This window comes from Lepidochelys kempii, chromosome 24, assembly GCF_965140285.1.
Source record: "Lepidochelys kempii isolate rLepKem1 chromosome 24, rLepKem1.hap1, whole genome shotgun sequence".
Classification (NCBI taxonomy): Eukaryota; Metazoa; Chordata; order Testudines; family Cheloniidae; genus Lepidochelys; species Lepidochelys kempii.
Genome location: NC_136403.1, coordinates 11,730,182 through 11,744,934, shown reverse-complemented (window position 1 = coordinate 11,744,934; position 14,753 = coordinate 11,730,182).

Here is a 14,753-nt window from a genome sequence, read left to right as displayed (position 1 = left end):
CTGAGGGGAGCAGAGGGGAGCAGAGGGAATGGGGAGCAGAGGGCTGCAAAGAGCCCGGGGAGCCAAGCGCAGCAGAGGGCCCGGGGAGACGAGGGGAGCAGAGGGAATGGGGAGCAGAGGGGAGCTGAGGGCACAGGGAGCCGAGGGCAGCAAAGGGAATGGGGAGCAGAGGGCTGCAAAGAGCCTGGGGAGCAGACGGCAGCAGAGGGCTTGGGGAGCAGAGGGCTGCAAAGGGCCTGGGGAGCTGAGGGCAGCAGAGGGCCCGAGGAGCCGAGGGCAGCAGAGGGAATGGGGAGCTGAAGGCAGCAGAGGGCCCGGGGAGCAGAGGGCAGCAGAGGGCACGGGGAGCCAAGGGCAGCAGAGGGCACGGGGAGCCGAGGGCAGCAGAGGGGCTAAATGGGATCCGAAGGATCTTCAACAAAAAAGACAGGCAAGAGAACACATGGAGGCTCCCCAGTGCCTCTTATCCTTTCACTCTCCATCTAGCAGGAAAGAAAACTCCACATCTGCACAGAAGAGGCAGAAGGTGAAGTAAAGACTAGGTGGACAGGGTGAGTGTGTACAGCTCAGTGGCTCAGCAGAGGATCTGCTTCTTAGTTTGTTAAAGGCATCACCGACCCCTCTGAAAATCCTGGAAATCCATAGCGGCTTCAGAGAACTGGAGGACTTTAGCCTAGCTCAGCTCCACAGCACATGGCAGAGCCATCCTGGAGTTACCATCCGGTAAGTCTGAGTGCAGCACCAGTGAAAGGATGGAGGAAATATTGAGGAGTGAAAGATTCCTAAATCTCCACAGGACCCTGCAGCCATGAGGTACTGTACACATCAGGGGGCTTGATGGAAGCAAAGCAAGTTCACAGGATTGCTGCTACACTCCCAGCCTTAGACCTGTCTCTTGGTTGGAGGGACCCCTTTGCCACGCCAGACCCCCCAAGGAGTCTTCCCTTCCCTTCAGGGTTGGCCACGTGGCCACACTGCCTCCTAGATTGAACTGCTGGGACTCCAGCACTCCCGCTTCACAGCATGAGAGGCTGGTCCACTCTGCAGGGATTGATGCACCTCACCCAGCATTCCCAGTGACACTCAAGCAGGGTTGTCAAAACAGCCAGGTTTACTAGTCAGCTGGAACACAGCAGCAGGAGTCCCTAGCTTAGCACAGAGACAGGAAGGTTAAGTATGGATCAGTCTGGTTGGACTAGAGCCCAGCCACACTGTAGTGAACCCCAGGTTCAGGCTCCATCTGTCTCTTATTCTCACCTTCTTCCTCAGTTCCAGCAAAAATTATTAGGGGGCTGGAGCACATGACTTATGAGGAGAGGCTGAGGGAACTGGGATTGTTTAGTCTGCGGAAGAGAAGAATGAGGGGGGATTTGATAGCTGCTTGCAACTACCTGAAAGGGGGTTCCAAAGAGGATGGATCTAGACTGTTCTCAGTGGTAGCAGATGACAGAACAAGGAGTAATGGTCTCAAGTTGCAGTGGGGAAGGTTTAGGTTGGATATTAGGGAAAACTTTTTCACTAGGAGGGTGGTGAAGCACTGGAATGCGTTACCTAGGGAAGTGGTGGAATCTCCTTTCTTTGAGGTTTTCAAGGTCAGGCTTGACAAAGCCTTGGCTGGGATGATATAGTTGGGGATTGGTCCTGCATTGAGCAGGGGGTTGAATTAGATGACCTCCTGAGATCCCTTCCAACCCTGATATTCTATGATTCTATGATTCCCACGTCAGAGAGCCCAGACTCCTTCCAGCAGCCCGTTCTTATCACCCCCGCACCTCACCCCTTACGCCTACTTAGTCCACAGGCTGGGGTCTTTGCTCAACTTCCCTGCTGAGAGGTGGGGAAATTCCCCTCCCTCTGGGTCATGTGTCGCTAGGTGTCCATGTCCCACCGACATGGGGGCAGCCTTGACCGGTCCTTTTCTTAGTGACCCATTGAGGCTCAGACAGCTAGGTCACATTCACCCCTATGTCTCTTAGCCTGCCCTGAGAGCACACTTAATCCCTCCCCGCCACACACTGGTAACCATGTGGCACACAGGGGGAACTGAGGCACACATAGGGGTTATAAAAATATTACAAAAAATTCCCACTTCATCACGTCTTTGCCCCCTTCGAGACCAAACTCAGCAGGGTCACTTCAACCAGTGACCTGGGGAAATTCAACCCACAACTGTTATCCAGAGATGGCCAATGTCTTTCCCATCCCCTGGGGAGCTGAACTCCCAGGCACTCCAACAATTCTTCCAGCCCAGTTCCTAACCAACCAAACATCGGGTTTCCAGTGCACAGCTCAGAGCAGTTCCCCATCCCCGCTTCGGTGTGGGCAGTTTGATGGCACTCACAGGGTGCATGTGAGGCATTTTCAAGTGGCCCTTCTCCCTTTTGTCACCCCAAAACCTTTGGGTTTGAAACTATGCTGGGGTCCTGCAACTCCCTCCTCTCCCTCGTCTGCCAGGGAGTGAGGAGGGCAGTGACCCATATTCCTCCAGGTGTCAGACCTCTTGGCTGCAGCCTGGGTGTCCTGACCCCGTAGCTGGAGTAGGAAGTTTGCCCCCTTAGCAGTTGGCAGGGGATCAGTGTAGGTTTGTCCCCCTGCAAATTTGATCTTAACCAGCCATATCTCTGGGGCTCTGCTGTCCCAAGGACTGGTGAGGCAGGGGTGCAAGGTGCACTTCTACATTGGCAGGCCCCCTCTGCAATGGTGTCCCCACCCAGGGCTCTGCACATGCTGTGACGAAGCGGGACTGTTCTTAATGTTTCCTCTGAAATATTGTGGGGGTGCCTCAGTTTCCCCTATGCAGTGCTTAAGTATCTACGTGGTGGGATAAGAGTGTATGATCACTGCAGACCCCTAGAGGGCAGGTGCATGCAGGAGTCTGGACACAGAGAATGGCCAACACCCTGTTTCCTGGCAACTGATGGCCTGGACCCTTCCCCCCTGCAAGGTGAGAGCTAAAGGGTTGGAGAACAAAGGAATCAGGTGACCTCCTGGCCCCGGAAAGGAACAAAGCCCAGAGGAGGAGGGGCTGGAGAGAGTTTCAGTTTGAGGCTGGCTGGGACATGGAGTGAAGTGTAGATGGGGTTGTCTGGCTCACTGCCCCCCAAAATGGACCCGGCTGACTGGTCCTGTTCTCTGCACCTACAAGCTCTGTTTTAGACCATGTTCCTGTCATCTAATAAACCTTCTGTTTTACTGGCTGGCTGAGAGTCACGTCTGACTGCGGAGTTGGGGTTTAGGACCCTCTGGCTTCCCCAGGACCCCGCCTGGGCGGACTCGCTGTGGGAAGCACATGGAGGGGCAGAGGATGCTGAATGCTCCAAGGTCAGACCCAGGAAGGTGGAAGCTGTGTGAGCTGTGTGTCCTGCAGACAGTCTGCTCACAGAAAGGAGACTTCCCCAGAGTCCTGACTGGCTTCGTAGGTAGCAGTTCCAGAGCATCGCCCGGGGACTCCATGACAACTGGTGGCAGAGGTGGGATGTACTGCACCCCGTGGGTGGTGCTTCCTGCAGTAAGTGACTGGGGAGCAGTAAAATGAAGGGGGATTGACGAGGACCAGGCGTGCTGAAGGCTCAGAGAGGAGCTGTTTCAGGGGCGGTTAACTACTGGGAGTGTGTGACCAGCGAGAAGGACTGTCCAGTAATGGGGTCCCCCAGGGACTGCGGTGAGCAGTCTCAGGGGTGGAGGAGCCTGCAGCTTGGCCCTGGGAGAGAGAAGGACTTTTGCAGTAACAGGGTTCCCCTGGGGATTGCAACGAGTGGTCCCAGGGGTGGAGGAGTCTGCAGCTCGACCCTGGCAAAGAGGTGGTGACCTTGAGAATGGCTGGCACACTAGGGGTTCTCCCTGGAAACCATGGGGAGCTGAGAGCACACAGGCCTGTGAGTCCACAACAACTTGGGAAGAGCAGAGTGATGGCCTGTCACCATCTCCTTAAGAAGGACATTGTAACCCTGTGCAAGAAGAGAGTGTTGAGCGTTGGAAAGTTCACCAAAGCACAGTTAATCGTGCAGCTGGAGGAGGATGACTGCTCTAAGGAACAGATTCCTGACCCCTGATGGAGCTATAGCAGGATCTGGGAGCAGCTGGAGTGGGAGCCAGGCCTCGCCAAGACTCCTGTCCCCGACCAGACAAGGGTCTTCACGATCGGGTTCCCCATCCGGGGATCGCAGACGGACGGGATTGGAGCTGAGTCCGAGAGAGCAAGCAGACTGTGAGAGACAGCGAGAGTCCAGGAAAGAGCTGCAGAAGCAGCAGCACCATGGACTGGCGATGGTGGAGCAGAGAGGCATAGGGGACCTCCCAGGGGTGAGTGGGGATAGACCCCGTACTATATTGCTGCCCCTGGTTAAGGACGGGGGGATGTGGATTCCCACCTCACTGCCTTTCAGCAGGCTGGCGATTTAAACCAGGGGGATCCTGTGGAAAAGCCCCGGTGTCTAGCTCCTTTGCTGGGTCCCCAGGCCATAGATTCCGTCAGCCAGATGGGTGGGGAGGTGGACAGGCTCCCACTCCTGGTCCCAACCTATATGTCCGCGTGGAGTCTCCTGGGCTCAGGCCCCTCGGACCCCCAGTGGGAGTGGAAGTTGATGGTCAATGCAGAGACATTCCTGGGGTGGCGAGATCCTGGGACAGAGAGAACTGTTGTCAGGCCCCTGGTGGTGCAGCCTCAGACGCTGAGGGGCTGTGTGAGCTGTGTGAGGGTCCCAAAGATGAAGCTCCTCGCCCTGCCTATGGCCCAGATCCCTGTGCAGACCCAGGAGGGGTGGGGCTGGCTAGTCATTGGGGTTCTCCAGGATATCGGCTGTGAGACCCTGTTGGGGGGTGACTATGTCTCTTTGGGACAGGATCCAGGCCCTGCTCCTGTAACGGTCAACGGTCTGAATTTGAATCCAGAGAACCAATTGGCGGAGAGGGAAATGGTCAGTGAAAATGCAGATGACCTGGCTGGCAGGTGGGAGGAGCTGCTAGGCTTAGGCTACATACCTGCCTGTAACCAGAGCCCTGGGGCTGGGTGGGACAGAGAGATGCTCCCCGCCCCCTTGCACACTGGAGAGGGGGCTCAGGGTGGCTCTGATGCAGTGAGGAAAGCAGCGAGCTCGAGCTCGCTGCCTACCTGCACTGGGACAGCAAGGGCAGCGCTGAGCACAGTGGGAGCTGAGACCCCAGCTGAGGGAGGGAGACACAGGCAGGGCAGGGGATCTGTTGGGAGTGGCAAGGTGCTTGGTAAGGAAAGTTTGGATGAGCCTAGGCAGCCTTGTGAGCTGATGGCTTTGTCTAGTCAGCAGTTTGGGAAGGCGAGCATAGTGGAAGATGAGTGTCCCTGGACCTTACCTGTTACCTGGGTGGAGAATTGTGACAGTGAAGGAAATGTGCCTGTGTCTGTCAGGGGTATGGACTTGCCTATGGAGGGAGCTACCCTGGTCTCCAAGCAGTGGTCTGTGAACAGCCCTGTGTGCTGGGACCAGGGGAATGAGATCCCAAGCTGTGTGTCTGGTAAAGGAGAAAGTGTGTCCGGCTCGTCTTTGTCTGTGGAGCAGACAGAAGGGGCCTTTCAGCCTGTGATGGCTGAGAATAGTGCAGTTGTCTCAGAGTTGGTTCTGGATTCAACTAAAGCCCAGGAAGGGAAGGGTCCTAAGTTTGTGTCTGCTCGGGAGAATGGCACGGTAACTAGGTCGCATCCAGTTAGTGTCTATGCAAAATCCCAGAGCTCAGACAATTCTGGTGCTTGTATTTTGCCTGTTGCTAGTGTGTTGTTAGGAAAGGGTGTAGCAACTCCGTCTAATCAGTGTGAGATCCTAGCCAGGGCACAAGGAGAGCAGAAAGGTGATTTGATTGTGTTACCTGCTGAGGGTGTGGAAACCTGTAGCAAGAAGGAAAAGATTCCTGAACTTGTGTGTGGCAAAGGGAAGGAGAATGCTTCTAGCCTTTTATCTAGGAAGTCTGTAAGTTTGCCTGAAAGGGGATTGTGTAGGAATCCGCCGGATGGGCCAGAGGTAATTCTGGATGTAAGTGAGATCCAGAAAGAGGCTGTTGTTGCTCAGGAAAGTGTTCCTCTAGAGCAAGCCCTAGGTGAAGAGGGTAAGGGCAGATTTTCTGTGAGGGGTGAATTGTTGCACAGAAAAGCCCCTAGGGAAAGGAATCCTCATGGAGTCTTTGCAAGCAGTTTACTGCAACTGAAGGTGTGTGAAAGTGTTTTAATCAAGAAAGTTTCAGTTCCTAACAGCCAGAAATTTTCTGTTGTGAATGAAGCCACTGACTTTCCTGTTGAAAGATCCAGTGTGGATAGCTTTGAGAAGGTCTCAGATGGAGTGAAAGCTGTTAAGAAAGTTAAACAGTCCTATAACCAAGTGGCTGTGTTTAGCCAGCTTGTTGGGGAGACAAGGTTGTTGAGAAAGGATTGTCTCCATGCTAATTCTGTAAGTGAACATTATGTGGCCCAGGTCAAGATGAGGGCTCTTAACCAGACTGGAGCGCTGGGAGAAGACCCAATCCCAGTTTGACTCCCGGGGGTTTTGGGATGGCAAAAGGGCGCGGGCTGCATAAACCTTCCCACATGCAGCATGCGAGTGCTATCGACCACGCCCGACCTAAGGGAGGGCGTGAAACTGGAAGGGTGTAAAACTGGAAGGGTCTGGTGTAACTCCCACCAAGGAATGGGAGAGATGCTGGGTCATCCATGGGAACGTTGGTGGGTTCAAACTTCCCCAGGTCACAGGCTAAAGTGACCCTGCTCAGTTCGGTCTCGAAGGGGGGAGAGATGTGACGAAGCGGGACTGTTCTTAATGTTTCCTCTGAATATTGTGGGGTTGCCTTGGTTTCCCCTAGGCAGTTCTTAAGTATCTAGGTGGTGGGATAAGGGTGTATGATCACTGCAGACCCCTAGAGGGCAGGTGTTTGCAGGGGTCTGGACACAAAGAATGGCTGACACCCTGTTTCCTGGCAACTGATGGCCTGGCCCTTCCCCCCTGCAAGGTGAGAGCTAAAGGGTTGGAGAACAAAGGAATCAGGTGACCTCCTGGCCTGGAAAGGGACAAAGCCCAGAGGAGGAGGGGCTGGAGAGAGTTTCAGTTTGGAGCTGGCTGGGGACATGGAGTGAAGTGCAGACATGGTTGTCTGGCTCACTGCCCCCCAAAATGGACCCAGCTGAGGGGTCCTGTTCTCTGCACCAACAAGCTCTGTTTTAGACCATGTTCCTGTCGTTTAATAAACCTTCTGTTTTACTGGCTGGCTGAGAGTCACGTCTGACTGCAAAGTTGGGGTGTAGGACCCTCTGGCTTCCCCAGGACCCCGCCTGGGCGGACTCACTGTGGGAAGCGCACAGAGGAGCAGAGGATGCTGAATGCTCTGAGGTCAGACCCAGGAAGGTGGAAGTTGTGTGAGCTGTGTGTCCTGAAGACAGTCTGCTTACAGAATGGAGACTTCCCCAAAGTCCTGACTGGCTTCGCAGGGAGCAGTTCCAGAGCATCGCCCGGGGACTCCGTGACACATGCCAGGACCCCATTTCCCTTTGGGGGTTAGCCAGTTGCCCTCATCTCCAGGGTAGATTATGCCTGAGCCCATGTGACTCACATCTCCTGTCATAAACCTACAGCTAAGGGTAGCATAAAATCCCTCCTTTACCTGTAAAGGGTTAAGAAGATCAGATAACCTGGTTGGCACCTGACCAAAAGGACCAATAAGGGGAGAAGATACTTTGAAATCTGTGGGGGAAGGTTCTTGTTTTGGGCTTGGGTGTTCTCTCTGGAGACAGAGAGATTAAGCAAGTAATCCAGCTCCTGCTGAATGATACATCTAAACTTTCAGAAATAGTAAGCAATAGCAAGGAAATGTGTTAGAGTATCTTTTGTTTTAGCTTGTGAATTTTCCCTGTGCTAAGAGGGAGGTTTATCCCTGTTTTTTGTAACTTTGAAGTTTTGCCTAGAGGGGAATCCTCTATGTTTTAAATCTTATTACCCTGAAAAATTACCTTCCACCCTGATTTTACAGAGGTGTTTCTTTTACTTTTTTTTCTTTATAATAAAGTTCTGTTTTTTAAGAATCTGATTGGTTTTTAGTGTCCTAAAAACCCAAGTGGCTGGTCTGTGCTCACCTGGTTTACCTATTTGGTTGGTCAACTATTCTCAAGCCTCCCCAGGAAAGGGGATGAAGGGGCTTGGGGGGATATTTTAGGGAAACAGGAACTCCAAGTGGTCCTTTTCCTGAATCTTTGTCTAACTCACTTGGTGGTGGCAGCAGAACCCATCAAAGGACAAGAAAAAATTTGTGCCTTGGGGAAGTTTTTAACCTAAGCTGGTAGAAATAAGCTTAGGGGGTCTTTCATGCGGGTCCCCACATCTGTACCCCAGAGTTTAGAGTGGGGAGGGAACATCTTCCATGAGGAGATGGGTAGGAGCCATTCCTCTGCCCCACACAGATCCAGGTGTCTGCTTGTAGACAAAAAGGTGTCCTGAGCATAACAGCCTTTCCTTTGTGTTGCAAGCAAGAGGGGCGACCACCCCTCATTCTCCCTACCAGCCAAGCTATTTGCATTTGCACTGACACATTCATTCTGAGTGTGGTTCAAAGCCTTGGCTGGTACAGAAACAGGGATTGAATCTTGTCTTACAGTGATACAATTATTTCCCAAAAGAATGTCACAGATGATATCCTGAAGAACCCCAAATACCAGCCACCCTTATCTCTCCTGGGTCTGCCCCTGGATCTGAGCCATCTGCAGGTTGAATGGCTTCACATTTAGAACCTTAAGCCAGGCCACGCAGCCCTGCAGCATCTGGTGGGGTTGCACCACACAGGGTCTGACAAGGTGTCTCTCTGTCCTAGAATCTCTCCACCCCATGAATGTCTTCTCATTACCCACCACCTTCCACTCCCACTGCGGGTCAGAGGAGTCTGATCCCAGGAGAGTACAGCAGGACATGCGTACTGGTACCTGGAGGGGGAGCCCATCTGTCACCACCCCCTGGCCCTCCAAGGAGCTGGCTGTGACTGCTTTCCTCTGAAAGGTCAGTCGCTTAGTTCACTCTCCAGGCCTGAGCTCCAGGCTGCCTTCTTGGCAAGGGGGGATGAGTTAGATCCTCTGTCCTGGGCAAACCTTTCATCAAGCTTTGGGCATCCTCCCTACTTACGCCCTGTTTTTCCACCAAGGTTGCACCTCCAATCCTTGCAATACCTCAGCAGGGGTCTACCAGGATTGGCTGCTCCCCCCACTTTGGGTTTCCCTGAATCCCACTTCTGGGGCACCTCCTCTTCTGCTGCCTATGTTGCTCTTGGACCATCATGGAACCCTTGCTGGGTCTGGAACCTGCTTAATCATAGAATCATAGAATATCAGGGTTGGAAGGGACCTCAGGAGGTCATCTAGTCCAACCCCCTTCTCAAAAGCAGGACCCATCCCCAATTAAATCATCCCAACCAGAGCTTTGTCAAGCCTGACCTTAAAAACTTCTAAGGAAGGAGATTCCACCACCTCCCTAGGCAACACATTCCAGTGTTTCACCACCCTCCTAGTGAAAAAGGTTTTCCTAATATCCAACCTAAACCTCCCCCACTGCAACTTGAGACCATTACTCCTTGTCCTGTCCTCTTCCACCACTGAGAATAGTCTAGAACCATCCTCTCTGGAACCACCTCTCAGGTAGTTGAAAGCAGCTATCAAATCCCCCCTCATTCTTCTCTTCCGCAGACTAAACAATCCCAGTTCCCTCAGCCTCTCCTCATAAGTCATGTGTTCCAGACCCCTAATCATTTTTGTTGCCCTTCGCTGGACTCTTTCCAATTTATCCACATCCTTCTTGTAGTGTGGGGCCCAAAACTGGACACAGTACTCCAGATGAGGCCTCACCAATGTCGAATAGAGGGGGATGATCACGTCCCTCGATCTGCTGGCTATGCCCCTACTTATACATCCCAAAATGCCATTGGCCTTCTTGGCAACAAGGGCACACTGCTGACTCATATCCAGCTTCTCGTCCACTGTCACCCCTAGGTCCTTTTCCGCAGAACTGCTGCCTAGCCATTCGGTCCCTAGTCTGTAGCAGTGCATTGGGTTCTTCCGTCCTAAGTGCAGGACCCTGCACTTATCCTTATTGAACCTCATCAGATTTCTTTTGGCCCAATCCTCCAATTTGTCTAGGTCCCTCTGTATCCTATCCCTGCCCTCCAGCGTATCTACCACTCCTCCTAGTTTAGTATCATCCGCAAATTTGCTGAGAGTGCAATCCACACCATCCTCCAGATCATTTATGAAGATATTGTACAAAACCGGCCCCAGGACCGACCCCTGGGGCACTCCACTTGACACCGGTTGCCAACTAGACAAGGAGCCATTGATCACTATCGCTTCTTAGACCGACCACCTCCGAGACCAAACCTCTGGGCTCCAGCACTCCTGCTTCACACCGTGAGCTCTGCGCAGCAAGTCCAGCTGAGACAGACTCCTGGGAGAGACATGGCCACCAGCAGAGACTAACACACTTCACCCAGTATTTGCAGTGACACAGTGTTTGTGTTTATTAGTCAGTTGGAACACAGCAGCGGGAGGCCGTAGGGTAGCACAGAGACAGGAAGTTTAAAGCATGGACCATTGTGGTCAGCTCAGAGTCCAGCTGATCTGTAGTGAAGCCCAGGTTCCAGCTCTGTCTGTCTCTCTCCGTCCCATCTCAGTAAGTTCCCAGATGAGAGCCCAGACACTTTCCAGCAGCCAGCTCCTATCCCCCCACTCACACCTTCCCAGGAGCAGCGAGATATATGGGCTGTGGGGCCTGTGCTCCAGGAATATTCAGGGCTCAGGGGCCCAACTCGACTAATGTTCAGGGCCGGGCCTCTCCCCCGGCCTCACCTGCCACCCCTGTGTGCCTCCCCCGGAGCATCTCCCGGCCCCATCTGCCACCCCAGTGCGATTTAAAAGGGCTCGGGGGTCCCCGGCTGCTGCTGCCACCACTGGCAGCATAGTGGGGCGAAGGCGGCTTCCTGCCCGCCCTTGCTCTGCACCACTCCCAGAAGCAGCCCACATGTCCCCGCAGCCCAGGGTCGGGGGTGTTTCTTCACATTGTCCCCACCCCGAGCACCGACTCCGCAGCTCCCTAGGAGCCACTGCCAAAGGGGTGTGTGGGTCGCTTTCGGGTAGACGCCACACCCATCACCCCCTCTTGCACCCTAACCCCCTGCCCCAGCCCAGAGCCTGCACCCAGCACCCAAACTCCCTCCCAGAGTCCGTACCCCTCCCGCACCCAAACTTCCTCCCAGAGCCTTAAGCAGGTATGGGGGGAGGCAGGATTTGAACCCATTCTGGGCACCAGCAAAAATTATACAAACCTGCTGCCCTTGCACTTCCCCATCATTTGCTCTCTAGCTGGGGTCTTTGGTCCGTTTCCCTGCTGAGAGGTGGGGAATGCCATCTCCCTCTGGGTTGGTGGTTGCTAGGTTTCAGTGTCCTGGCAATTGGCTTTTCCTTTGTCATCTCAGGTTTTAGAATAGAATATCAGGGTTGGAAGGGACCTCAGGAGGTCATCTAGTCCAACCCCCAACCTGCTCAAAACAGGACCAATCCCCAACTAAATCATCCCAGTCAGGGCTTTGTCAAGCCTGACCTTAAAAACTTCTAAGGAAGGAGATTCCACCACCTCCCTAGGCAACGCATTCCAGTGTTTCACCACCCTCTTTGTGAAAAAGTTTTTCCTAATATCCAACCTAAACCTTCCCCACTGCAACTTGAGACCATTACTCCTCGTTCTGTCATCTGCTACCACTGAGAAGAGTCTAGAGCCATCCCCTTTGGAACCCCCTTTCAGGTAGTTGCAAGCAGCTATCAAATCCCCCCTCATTCTTCTCTTCCGCAGACTAAACAATCCCAGTTCCCTCAGCCTCTCCTCATAAGTCATGTGTTCCAGTCCTCTAATCTTTTTTGTTGCCCTCTGCTGGACTCTTTCCAATTTTTCCACATCCTTCTTGTAGTGTTGGGCCCAAAACTGGACACAGTACTCCAGATGAGGCCTCACCGGTGTCGAATAGAGGGGAACGATCACGTCCCTCGATCTGCTGGCAATGCCCCTACTTATACACCCTCCAAAATGCCATTGGCCTTCTTGGCAACAAGGGCACACTGCTGACTCATATCCAGCTTCTTGTCCACTGTAACCCTTAGGTCCTTTTCTGCAGAACTGCTGCTTAGCCAGTCGGTCCCCAGCCTGTAGCAGTGCATGGGATTCTTCTGTCCTAAGTGCAGGACTCTGCACTTGTCCTTGCTGAACCTCATCAGATTTCTTTTGGCCCAATCCTCCAATTTGTCTTGGAGTTTATAAGCCTATGACCAGGCTGGCTGATGATACCTGTAGAACCTATCCTTCCTCCTCTCCTGTGCTGGTTGGGCAGGGTCCTGGGGAGGTGGCTTGGGGCAGCCTTTCCCTGTGGTTCTGAGCAAGGGCACCACGGAAAAGGAGGCTGCAATGGGACGGACTTAGGTTGCCGAAGTAGATACCTTTGATGTCAGGGCTTCCCTGAGCAATGTATGTCCATGCTGAGTTCCCAACAGCAGTAGTAGACCCGGAGCTCAGCAGCGGCATGGCGTCTGCCCTGGCTGGAGCAGTCAGGGATAGAGCTGACCAAATAATGGATTTTTGATTCAGGGCCAAACCCCTAAATCTGAAAAAATCTAGTTCAATTCGAACCAAAACCAATTTCATTTTTATATTCAGAAAAACTTAGAAAAGCAGTTTGTTTTGAATGGACTGAAACGTTTCTGGTAAACGCAAAACTTTTTTTTTTAGTTTTTCGTTTTGATTCTGCCATTTTCAGGTGTTTTGCACCCTTTTTTGCCAAATATGAAACTGAAATGCTGTTTCAAAATTAAAAGTTGAAATAAAATGCTTTGACTTTTTTTAAACATATTTTCAGATTTTTTCAGCAAAACTATTAAATAAATTTGATCCAAATTCATGAATATTTTTGGAGCCCTGAGAAATGCATTTTTTTCAGCAAAATTTCTATTTGCCAAAAAATTCACCTCACCTTAGTCTGGAGGGTGTTAAACTAATAAAAGGGGAGAACAAATAGACTTTTGTTAGCACAAAATCGAGATGCTGAGAACAAAATTAACCAAGAAACAAAATAAATTCTTGAATTGCCTAGACACTAATGCTAGGAGCCTGGGTAACAAACGAAGAAATGGAATTGCTCTTTTAAGCCCATAAATTTGATCTAGTTGGTATTACGGAAACCTAGAGGGCTGATTTGCATGATTGGAATATTAAATTCACTGGTTACAACCTATTTAGGAAAGCTCATGTGGGCAAAAGGGGAGCGGGAGTGGCACTCTGTCAAAAATGGCATTGCCTGTCTCCAAGCCACTGGCAATTCAGAAGAAAATGACGTTGAATGCTTAGGGATCAATGTCCTAACAGATAAAGCACAAGATGGGGTACTGACCCACAAATCACACTAGGGAACAGGATGCATAGGCTGCTGAGGACCATTGCACCAGCCAGAGTGACCAACCATTGATAAAAGAAAAGGAGTACTTGTGGCACCTTAGAGACAAACAAAAGTATTTGAGCATAAGCTTTTGTGAGCTACAGCTCACTTCACGAAAGCTTATGCTCAAATAAATTTGTTAGTCTCTAAGGGTATGTCTACACTACGAAATTAGGTCGAATTCATATAAGTCGGTTTTTTAGAAATCGGTTTTATATATTTGAGTGTGTGTGTCCCCACAGAAAATGCTCTAAGTGCATTAACTCGGCGGAGTGCTTCCACAGTACCGAGGCAAGCGTCGACTTCCGGAGTGTTGCACTGTGGGTAGCTATCCCACAGTTCCCGCAGTCTCCGCCGCCCATTGGAATTCTGGGTTGAGATCCCAATGCCTGATGGGGCTAAAACATTGTCATGGGTGGTTCTGGGTACATATCGTCAGATACCTGTTCCCTCCCTCCCTCTGTGAAAGCAAGGGCAGACAATCGTTTCACGCCTTTTTTCCTGAGTTACCTGTGCAGACGCCATACCACGGCAAGTGTGGAACCCGCTCAGCTCACTGTCACTGTATGTCTCCTGGGTGCTGGCAGACGCGCTACTGCATTGCTACACAGCAGCAGCAACCCATTGCCTTGTGGCAGCAGACGGTGCAATAGGACTGGTAGCCGTCATTGTCATGTCCGAGGTGCTCCTGGCTGCCTGTGTGAGGTCGATCAGGAGCGCCTGGGCAGACATGGGCGCAGGGACTAAAATTTGGAGTGACTTGATCAGGTCATTCTCTTTAGTCCTGCAGTCAGTCCTATTGAACCATCTTATGGTGAGCAGGCAGGTTATATGGATTGCTAGCAGTCCTATTGCATCATCTTCTGCTGGGCAGGCAAGAGATGAGGATGGCTAGCAGTCCTATTGTACCATCTTCTGCCAAGCAGCCATGAGATGTGGATGGCATGCAGTCCTTCTGCACCATCTGCTGCCAGCCAAAGATGTAAAAGATAGATGGAGTGGATCAAAACAAGAAATAGACCAGATTTGTTTTGTACTCATTTGCAAACCCCCCCCTCCCGCTCCCCATCTAAGGGAGTCATTCCTCTAAGTCACTCTGCAGTCACTCACAGAGAAGGTGCAGCGAGGTAAATCTAGCCATGTATCAATCAGAGGCCAGACTAACCTCCTTGTTCCAATAAGAACAATAACTTAGGTGCACCATTTCTTATTGGAACCCTCCGTGAAGTCCTGCCTGAAATACTCCTTGATGTAAAGCCAACCCCTTTGTTGATTTTAACTCCCTGTAA